This window comes from Adiantum capillus-veneris, chromosome 6 (assembly GCF_014529385.1).
Source record: "Adiantum capillus-veneris isolate H3 chromosome 6, ASM1452938v2, whole genome shotgun sequence".
Lineage (NCBI taxonomy): Eukaryota > Viridiplantae > Streptophyta > Polypodiopsida > Polypodiales > Pteridaceae > Adiantum > Adiantum capillus-veneris.
The window spans coordinates 108,526,128-108,535,955 of NC_140936.1; positions in this window are offsets into that span (position 1 = coordinate 108,526,128).

A 9,828-nucleotide genomic window follows, 5' to 3' on the forward strand; every position below is an offset into this window, starting at 1 on the left:
AACCAAATCATATAATACTTTTCTCAAAGAGAAACGTAGCAATTGACCTTGTACGATAAGCCCATAAAGATGATGTTAGCTTCAAATCCCAATCTGTGTGATGAGCTTCCACTGTTTTATTCAAGATATAAATTACAGTCTTCTTAGTGTTCTCAAATTGGCCATTTGCTTGTGGATAATGAGGTGTAGACTTATGGTGGGCTATCATGAAGTTTGTTGTGAGTTCCTTTATCACTCCATTTATAAAATGAGTACCATTGTCACTCAAAATCTCAAGGGGACAACCAAATCATATAATACTTTTCTCAAAGAGAAACGTAGCAGTTGACCTTGTATCAACCTTGCGGTTTGCCTTAGCTTCCCACTTTGTCACATAGTCAATCGCGACAATAATATATCGGGATTGGGTGTTATGAGCTACCAAACTAATTGGGTCTACAAAGTCTAAACCCCATTTTTCAAATGGTTGAGTCACTTTAATAGGATGTAAGGGAATCTTATCGTTTTGTTGTGTGATCTTGTAACGTTGGCATTCGAGTCACAACCTTTTGCAAAAAGTGATGCATCCTTGAATAAGGTAGGCCACCAATAGCCTGATTGCAACACCTTTCTAACAATTAGTTTCCCTAAAAAATGTCCTCCAGATATACCCATGTGGGCTTCTTGCAGTATGTATAAATACTCATCCTCTCACGAGCACAATGTCTAAGAATATCGTCCTTCCCTAACTTGTAGAGAGTTCCTGTAATTAGAGAATAAGGTTCACATTTCTTTAATAGTTTTTGAGCTATATCCTTACAAATCCCTTTGGGTGGAAAACCATTAAAACTAAAAAGTTCACAATCTTCTCACTCCATTTAGGCATGGTCTCGACTAGGAACATGGTAGTATCGGGTAATCGTCATCGATTCCCGTAGAGGCTTCACCATTGGGTATGCGAGACAAATGATCCGCCATGATATGTGTTTTACCGGGTCTCACCACAATGATAAAACCAAACTCAAGAATAATTATTAACCATCGTGTAATTATTCCCGTGGAACAAGGTTTATTTACTAGATACAACAACGCTTGATGATCCACATAGAAAGCAAACTTGTAGGCAAAGAAGGTAGTAGCAAAATTTCTTTACTGCATAAATCATAGCTAAACCTTCCCACCATGTAGTGGTGTATTTCCTCTCAGCATCATGTAATTGGCGACTTGCAAAGCTAATGGGGTAATCCATGTTATGTTCTCTTGGTTGAGCTAGAACACATCCAATAGCAAAGTTTGATGCATCAATATGCACATGGAAAACTACATTCCAATCTGGCACTCATAGGATGGGAGCACTTGTCAAGACCTATTTTAATAACTCATAAGCATAGTCATACTCCGCGGTCCAATGGAACTCAATATGAAGCTTGTACAATGGGCAAGCTATCTCGGCAAAGTTTAAAATAAACCGCCGGTAATAACCAACATGGCCTATGAATCTTTAAACTCCTTTATAGTTTGTAGGTGGTGGCAAATTGAAAATGGATTTAATTTTTCTCTCATCTGTGGAAACCCCATTTTTGGACACTATATGTCCTAAAATGAATTCATGTTTAACCCAAAATTGGTATTTGAAAGGGTTTAATAAGATGCGATACAATCTGCACTTTTCAAACATTTTTTGTAAACATGATAGATTTTCTTTCCAAGAAGAATAAACACAAAGGTCATCTAAGAAAGCTTTGCAAAACTCCCTCAAATATTTTTTAAAAGTAGTCTTTATCAATGTTTGGAAGGTAGCACGGCATTGGTTAAGCCAAAAGCCATAACGTGAATGCGAACACTTCAAATTTGGTTATAAAAGCAGTTTTAGCTTGGTCCTCTGGTGAAATTGTGATTTGATTGTAGCTAAGTACCCATCTAAAAAGCTATAAGCTTCCTTCGCTGCAACTCTTTCAAACACATGTTTCCACGCACACTCTGAATTTCCCATTCTTTTTTGGCACAATAACTATTGGAGACACCCATTATGAAATATCAATAGGGTATATGAATCCGCGTTTGACAAGATTTTCAATCTCTTCTTGAACAATCTTTGGATACTTAGGATTCATTGCGTAGGGTCGTTGTTGGACTGGTTTAACCATGCTATTCATGGGAATTGTGTGTTGCACCACAGAATGTGGAACACATTTCATATCATGATATGTCCAAGCAATGAAAACAGGTTTGGACTCCTCACATGGGTTTGCTAACTCTATTTCCTTAATTATCGCTGGACCATCATAGACTCCATTACTTCTATCGATAGGTGTTCTCTGGGCCTTTGTATACACAACCTTATGCTCCTTCGTGGTGTAGGATTTGAAATGCTGAGGTGTAGGATGTAAATATGTGGGGCCTTGCTGTTATGTGGAATGTGATTTCTCTTCCACTTACTTTTGTTGTTGAGCTAGCTATTAATTTTGTTGTCTCCTTACAGTACGACTCAACTTTGGATTTTCTGTAGCTTCTAGGTGTGCGATGTCAATGGATGTGGACTACACCACATTACACTTTGAAGGTATTCACCCCAATTATCTAGCAACTTACGATGAGCATCACATGCCCCCGTATAACTGAGCCATTTTGTGATAGATTTATTTTCATTTATCCTAGCACGTACATTGGCCCGATATCGTCGCCTCTTATATATCTTAATCCTCTTGTCTAATTTTCAATTACGACCTTTCTCCTGTGAAGAGTCACTAGATGAATCTCTACTTGTGTCTTCTCCTCTCCAGGATAGATTGTCATCTAGGGTACCACTGGGTCTTGAATGGTTTGTCCCCACATTTGTACCAAGATTTAACTCAAATTCTTCGTCCTTAGAGTCAATTTCAATTGATGTTTTCGACTCCAAATCGTGTGGGCTATATAGTCTTTTGAGATGCTACTAGTTCCAATTTCAGTCAAGCCTTTATCTGGTAGGTCATCAAAAGCTATATGCATTGCTCCTATCATATTTAAAGGTACAAATTCTGGCATTTCATCCCTCTTAGGTGTTACCCAGTTTGTCCCCCTATTTCCCCAAGTGTCTATGGTTGCTGCTAGGTGGACCCAATCAACATTGTTAGAATCAGTCATCCCATGTAGAACATCCATATAAGGGAAATCTTCCCCAACATCAGTGTTCTTTTTACACATGTAACAATACTACAATGGGGCTAAGTGAATTGTGGTGTCAGATCTATGATCAATTACAAATCTGTTTCCTAGAGGATGTGCTGGACCAATTACAAGATCAACTTGAATGATAGAGTCTTGGAACTACAAGTAGACATGGTTTTTAGACCAGTCATGCACCATTTTTGCTTCTCTCATGAAAGGACGTCCTAGTATTATCTCAGATGACATAGTGTGCTTGGAAAAATCCATAACAATGAAGGTATGCCTTATTTTGTGTCCAAGGACCTTGACCTTGAGATCTTCTAGCATCCCAATAGGTTTAACAATAGTCCCATTGGCCATTTTTAGTATTTACCACTATGTTTGTAGTCCCAAGGTGAGGTCTTCCCATAGACTCCCATCAATTTTTAGTTACAATGCTAACCCCAGTGCCACCATCAAGAATTCGCTTCACAACTAATCCCTTGGTAGTGATTGGTATGGTCGCATTGGATTCATCGCCTTCAAAGTATTGTTCCAACCTGTTAATAGGTATTTCAACAACAAAGTTTTCATCTAGGTTGGGTTGTGGATCTAAATGTTCCTCCTCTATCGGTACCTCCCTAGCTCCATCCATTTGTGCAAATTGTGGTAGCCCGACTTTCAGTTCTCCATTGAGGAAAGCTCAAAGAGCTAAGAATAGCTTGGGGTCTCCATATAGTTTAGACATGATGGTGGTTCTGAAGCCATGAAATCCATCAATTTGGCAATATTTAATGGCACTTTTTGGGCTTCAGTCCCTTGACATGGGGAAGATGGGATCTCTATTTCTTCGATAGGGTCAGGTAATGCCTCTGTAAACATTCTCTCCAACAAGAAGGGAGTAAACCCACTTCCTAATGACTTAAAATCAATTTCTTCTTGGATGACACTAGGTATGGATAGTGGTCTATGGTCTTTGTGAGGTTGATTTTGTGTAGCGAACATTGTGTCTATAATCTGGATTTGCCTAGGTGCTGGCTCTAGGTCTTTTCTACCAAACTCATTAATTGCTTGACTCTCTCAATCTCCTCTATCGGGTTTGGGTAAGTTCCTATATTCTTCTTAGGTTCCTTGGGTCCTGGTCATTGTGGCAAATGATGATCTTCCTTGTTTGTTTCTTTCCTAGTGACCATTTTAGTCTCCATGGTCTCATTCAAATCAGAATCTTCTTCAACATTGTTCATATACACGGTTTCATCACTAGTCTCTATGTTGGTCTTTGAACTAGGGTCTGATTTCGCTGCATTTTGCGATCTCTTCCTTCGTTTTTTCTTCTTCTTCTGAGATTGGGAAATTGATGTTGTGTCTCTTTCTTCAAGAATATAATATTGGTTTTGGAGAATCAACCATGTGAGTACATTTACTGGTACCACATGTGTACTTTGTGATGGCTCCTTGGTAACCTCAATTAAGTTCAATGGCGTGAGATTTTGAGCATTTGGATTATTAGGACATTGGGTAATCAAATGATCTATTCCACATTGATTAAAAATGAGTATCACCATCATAGTTGTACTCACTTGATTGGTTTGCATTAGTGTGGCATTCTTTTATAGTCTAATAGGACACTCGGCTACACGATGTGGACCCCCACACTTGTAACATTGAAGAGGTCTTTTCTTGGCAGTGAAACTGATATTTTGGCCTCTTGCCACAAGAGCAAATACCAGAAAGGTTTGACTTGTCCCCAATAGTACTCATCTAGTATTGTGGACTTTCTTCAAGTTCATCAATTCCATAGGCAACATTAGGGTCTAACTCATCCTCGCAATCCCCACAAGCATAGATGAGTCACAACCCACTTGATTCACAGAAGTGATTCTCGGATGTGGGGGTTGCAGTCCTAGCACTGGAGGTGGTAATGGTGATGTTTGAACACATTTTGTCCCTAGGGACCATGTGTTGTGACGGTTGTTTAAGAGGTGGGGCCGCCATCAATGCAGGCAGTAGTTGAGGTGTGTCCGTCCATGCTAAGGTTTGTCTATTGGCCATCACGCATTTAAATACTATGCAATCCTTGGCTTGATGACCATACCTCCCACATGCATTGCAATTCTCGTTAAATTTTACTCTAAACGTAGGGCATTCACTGGTACTATGTTGACCAAAGCAGACTGAGCACCATTGTTGCTCCCTTCTTGGATACACATGATTGTTTTGTGGAGAAAGATTGTCTCTAAGACTTTCTTGAATGGCCTTGATGAGATCTGCTAAAGTCATCTCAGATATCTTTGGCTCTTTAGCAATAGGCTTTATGGTCATTGGCTCATGCCCTGATGCTTGCGAGCTAGTAGCTTTAGGATCAATAGACACTCTTTCTCCTTGAATCATTCGCATTGGTGATGACTACTTCCCAAGTGGTGATACCTCTAATGACTAGGCCATTGTAGATATCCTCATGTCGTAGTCCCCTAATGAATCTATCGAGAAATTGGTTATTATTGAAGCGCTCATTTGGATTACAACGAGAATTCAAATGCTTCAAGCAACTAATTAAGTCTCTCACGGACTCTCCTTCCACTTGTTGGGCTTTCTGGAGCTAAGATGCTACACCCAAAATCACTCCCTCTCGTATGTACTCTTTCAAGAACAGTCTCATAAGAGTAGGGTAAATCGTTTTCTCTTCCACCCTTATGGTCCTATACCAATTCCCAGCCTTCCCACTCAAGGTCATGCTTAAATCATTACTCTTATGCAGGTCATTGTGTTCTCCTAGGGAATCACATGTGGGCTCAGATTGTTACTAATAAACGAGGTCCATGGCATGTTTTTTGTCATGCCCATCACTGGGGTAGGCATGGTAGCCATGGTGTCATCAAGAGAACGATGAGTTAGACTTGGAACGGTAAAGCTATCACATGTGGGCTCAGATTTTACTGAGACCCCTGGCAAAACAACATATGGAGGATCCATCAGGCTTACCGAGGGAGTCTTCATTTGTGATAAAGTTGGTTGCTTAGCCTTCCCTGTATCCAAGAATCTCATAAAACCTGTTAAAGGCATGTGGATCCCTTTGTTCTGCCTCTCCAGCTCAATAACCCTATGGATGACATCACAAACTCTTTGTTGTTGCTCCTCTACGCTAGTAGCACCCGATGTGGATTGTAGGACATCTAACCAACCCACGTGATATGTGTGACCTATGTATAGGTTGGTTAAAGTCTGTTTGTAGTTCATACTCCCAATTTTCACTTAGAAACACTCCATCTAGTATTGAGGTGCTACGGGTGTCCATTGAACTAGATGCAATGTGGCTCTTTATGGTTTATCCCTTAGTGGTTGCTAATTCAGGAGCACTTGATTGCTTGACTAGCATGTATGTTGACATAGGGTCCTTTGCCTTTAGCTCTCTTTTTTGCTTTGCCTCGTGTAAGCTTTTGATTTCCTTTTCCCTAGCTACAAGGATACATTGCTCAACCTCTTGCACTTCAGCAAGGCTTCTATCATCAAGTAATATAACCTCAAAGGGGAATAGCTCTGAAGAGTCAGAGAGTGCAGTGAATGGAGGATTCACATGCACACTCTCAAAGGGAGCATGGGGTCTACATTGGTCATGATTGTCAATTTACTTCCCCACCCCCTTCATTTACATCGCTAGCTCCATGTTTGGAGTGAGTGGCTGTACTAAAAGTCTCTTTCAAGCAGCTAAGCATGCTTGGCCCCGACCGTGGGCCCATGGCATGCATGTCTTTGCTTGAACTATCGGGATTGGGCATCCGATAACCTTCCATGACGTCGTAGTTAGAGGAAGAGTCACTAGATGCAATATGTGGGTCCTGAGTGGTACTACTTGGGTTCCCGCTGAGGGCCTAGAGCCTAATGTGGAGGAATAATGGGTACCCGCATATACGGAGACACTCTTTATACGATCGTCCTCTAGCACACGACCAGAGCGTAGGTGCATGTGACCTCAACACCCTAGAAGTGTTGGTGAGTGCCTATGAAGGCGGCTCACCTAGTTTTTTGGGTGTTTTGTATCCCAAATTTACTTTCATGTTTTTGGTTTTTTTGGTCCTTTTTTCTAACCAAGCCATGGAATATGGTGTATGATATCTCAAAATGAGTGTCTTGATTAGAGGGACATGTAGTGCTTTACAGCCCCTAATTTGGTTACTTAAAGCCCTCAAAATCCTAAAGATATTCTTTTTCTAGTCGGGAAGAAGAATAAAATTAGTAAGTCCAAGGGTGTAAGTGTGAAGGGAAGGGTGGAGGACTTGAAGGGGGGGGCTTGTCCCACATGCCCCCCCCTTCACCTTGAGGGGGTAGTATATATATAAATATAAATAAATAAATAAATAAATATATAGTAGTATCTATACTATATCATAAGATTGAGGACTGAGGCTTGGGCTTGGGCTTGGGGAATGATCCCAATCCCTAATTCCTTTTAATAAGAATTTTTCTATTTTCCTTTTGTTTTTGATTTTTTTTTTTGTTCTCAAAATTTTCGAGCGTTTTTTTAAATTTAAATTTGTTTGTTTAAAAAAAAAAAACTTTTTGTGGATAAGGTTGTGCTGCATGGGCATTGAGCTCACGCGCACTGAGCTGGCCTAGCGCTCACAACTACATCTTGTAGCTACAACACATTGCACACTAACAACACTAACACTACACACTAACTAACATTGCACAACATTGTCCATTGCAAACAACCTTCACATTGTAGAGCTACTAACACTAACAAAACCTGCTAAAACTTGCACATTACAGAGCTTAACAGATCTAACAAAACCTGCTAAAATATACACATTACAGCCACTAACAGATCTAATCCAAACTCAAAAGAAACTAAAAACAGATGAAAAGAATGGCTTCGAGAGGCAGCATAGAGTGCTCCTCAAGCTTAGTGCAAGGCAATCCCCGACAATGGCGCAAAAAATGTGCACTTCTATTGCATGTGTCGGAGGTTGGGGACTTGTTGAACACTGTGTGCGAGCCACGAATGGCTGCAAGAACACAACTAGACTATCCTAGTAATTTCAAAGGGGCAATGGTGTGTCACTCACCGCTCAATGCTTACCGTTGTGAAGGATTTCGTTCCATGAAGAAGAGGGAGCTGCCTCCGCCCCCGCCACAATGCTGGATCACACACACATACTCTCTCTCTCTCTCTCTCTCTCTCTCTCTCTCTCACACACACACACACACACACACACACACACACACACACACACACACACACACGTACGTGAGCACACGATGAAGAAGGTAGAGGTAGATCAAGAGCACTTCTTTAGCATGCACCTCAAGAATGAGGATTTTAGGTCAAAATGGACCTTATATATGAATCTGACCCATTCACACATGGGCGCCCATAGTGACCGGTCATAGTAAAAATAATGTAAAATGAGATAAGTGGTGCACCTCTCATCGGCGATCACCTATGCACCTATAGGACCGACAAGCCCGATCCATGACTCAAATAAAGTGATAAGGCATCCGTCAAAGGTGATAGGGTGTCCGTAAGTGGTTAACAAAAGTGCCACAAGGTCCACAATCTAATCTAAGCATGGAGAATTGATGCAAGGTCATCCACCGCTAAAGTCCATTGAAGCACAAGTAGCCATAAGGTCCACAACTGAGCCATGGCATGGAGAATTGATGCAATGTCCACCACGTAATCAAGATAATCTCCATTGAAGTAGAAAGACACGCACGGGCTATAGACCTAGCCATGCATGGAGAATCATGATGTAAGGTCCACCACCTTGATGCAAGGTCCACCACTTATACAAAGCTAAGCTCCACTGAACCATATAGTGCCACAAGGGAAACAACCTAAGTTAGGAATGGATAATTGATACAAGGTCCATCACTTGTCCAAGCTAAGATTCATTAAAGCATAGAGATACACTAGGTTCCACACTTTTTCAAGTTAAGATCCTTGGAAGCATAGAGAACCACAAGGTCCACAAAACTAAGCTCTATTGAGTCATAGAGAGCCACAAGGGCCACAATCAGGGTAACAGTCTAAGCTAGACATGGAGAATACAATCAGGGTAACCGTCTAAACTAGACATGGAGAATTTATACAAGGTCCACACCTTGTCTAAGCTAAGCTTCGTTGAAGCATAGAGAGTTACAAGGTCACCCACTTCTCAAGATCATCTTAATTGAAGTAGAAAGAGCCACAAGATCCACCACTTATCCAAGCTAGTCTCCATTGAATCATAGAGAGCCACAATGTCCACACTCTAAGCTAGGTTTGGAGAATTGATGCACCTTCCACCACTTGTCCAAGCAAATCTTCATTGAGGCTTCACTTATCCAAGCTAAGATCCATTGAATCATAAAGAGCCACAAGCTCCACATTATAAGTTACAAATGGAGAATTGATGCAGGTTTCACCACTTTTCCACCAAGATAAGCTCCATTAAAGCATAGAGAGCCACAAGGTTTAGAAGCTAAGCTCCATTGAAGCATAGAGAACCACAAGGTGCACAAAACTAAGCTCTATTGAGTCATAGAGAGCCACAAGGGCCACAATCAGGGTAACAGTCTAAGCTAGACATGGAGAATACAATCAGGGTAATTGTCTAAGCTAGACATGGAGAATTTATACAAGGTCCACACCTTGTCTAAGCTAAGCTTCAGTGAACCATAGATAGTCACAAGGTCCGTAGTTTAAGGTAGGCATGGATAATTGATTCAAGGTCCATT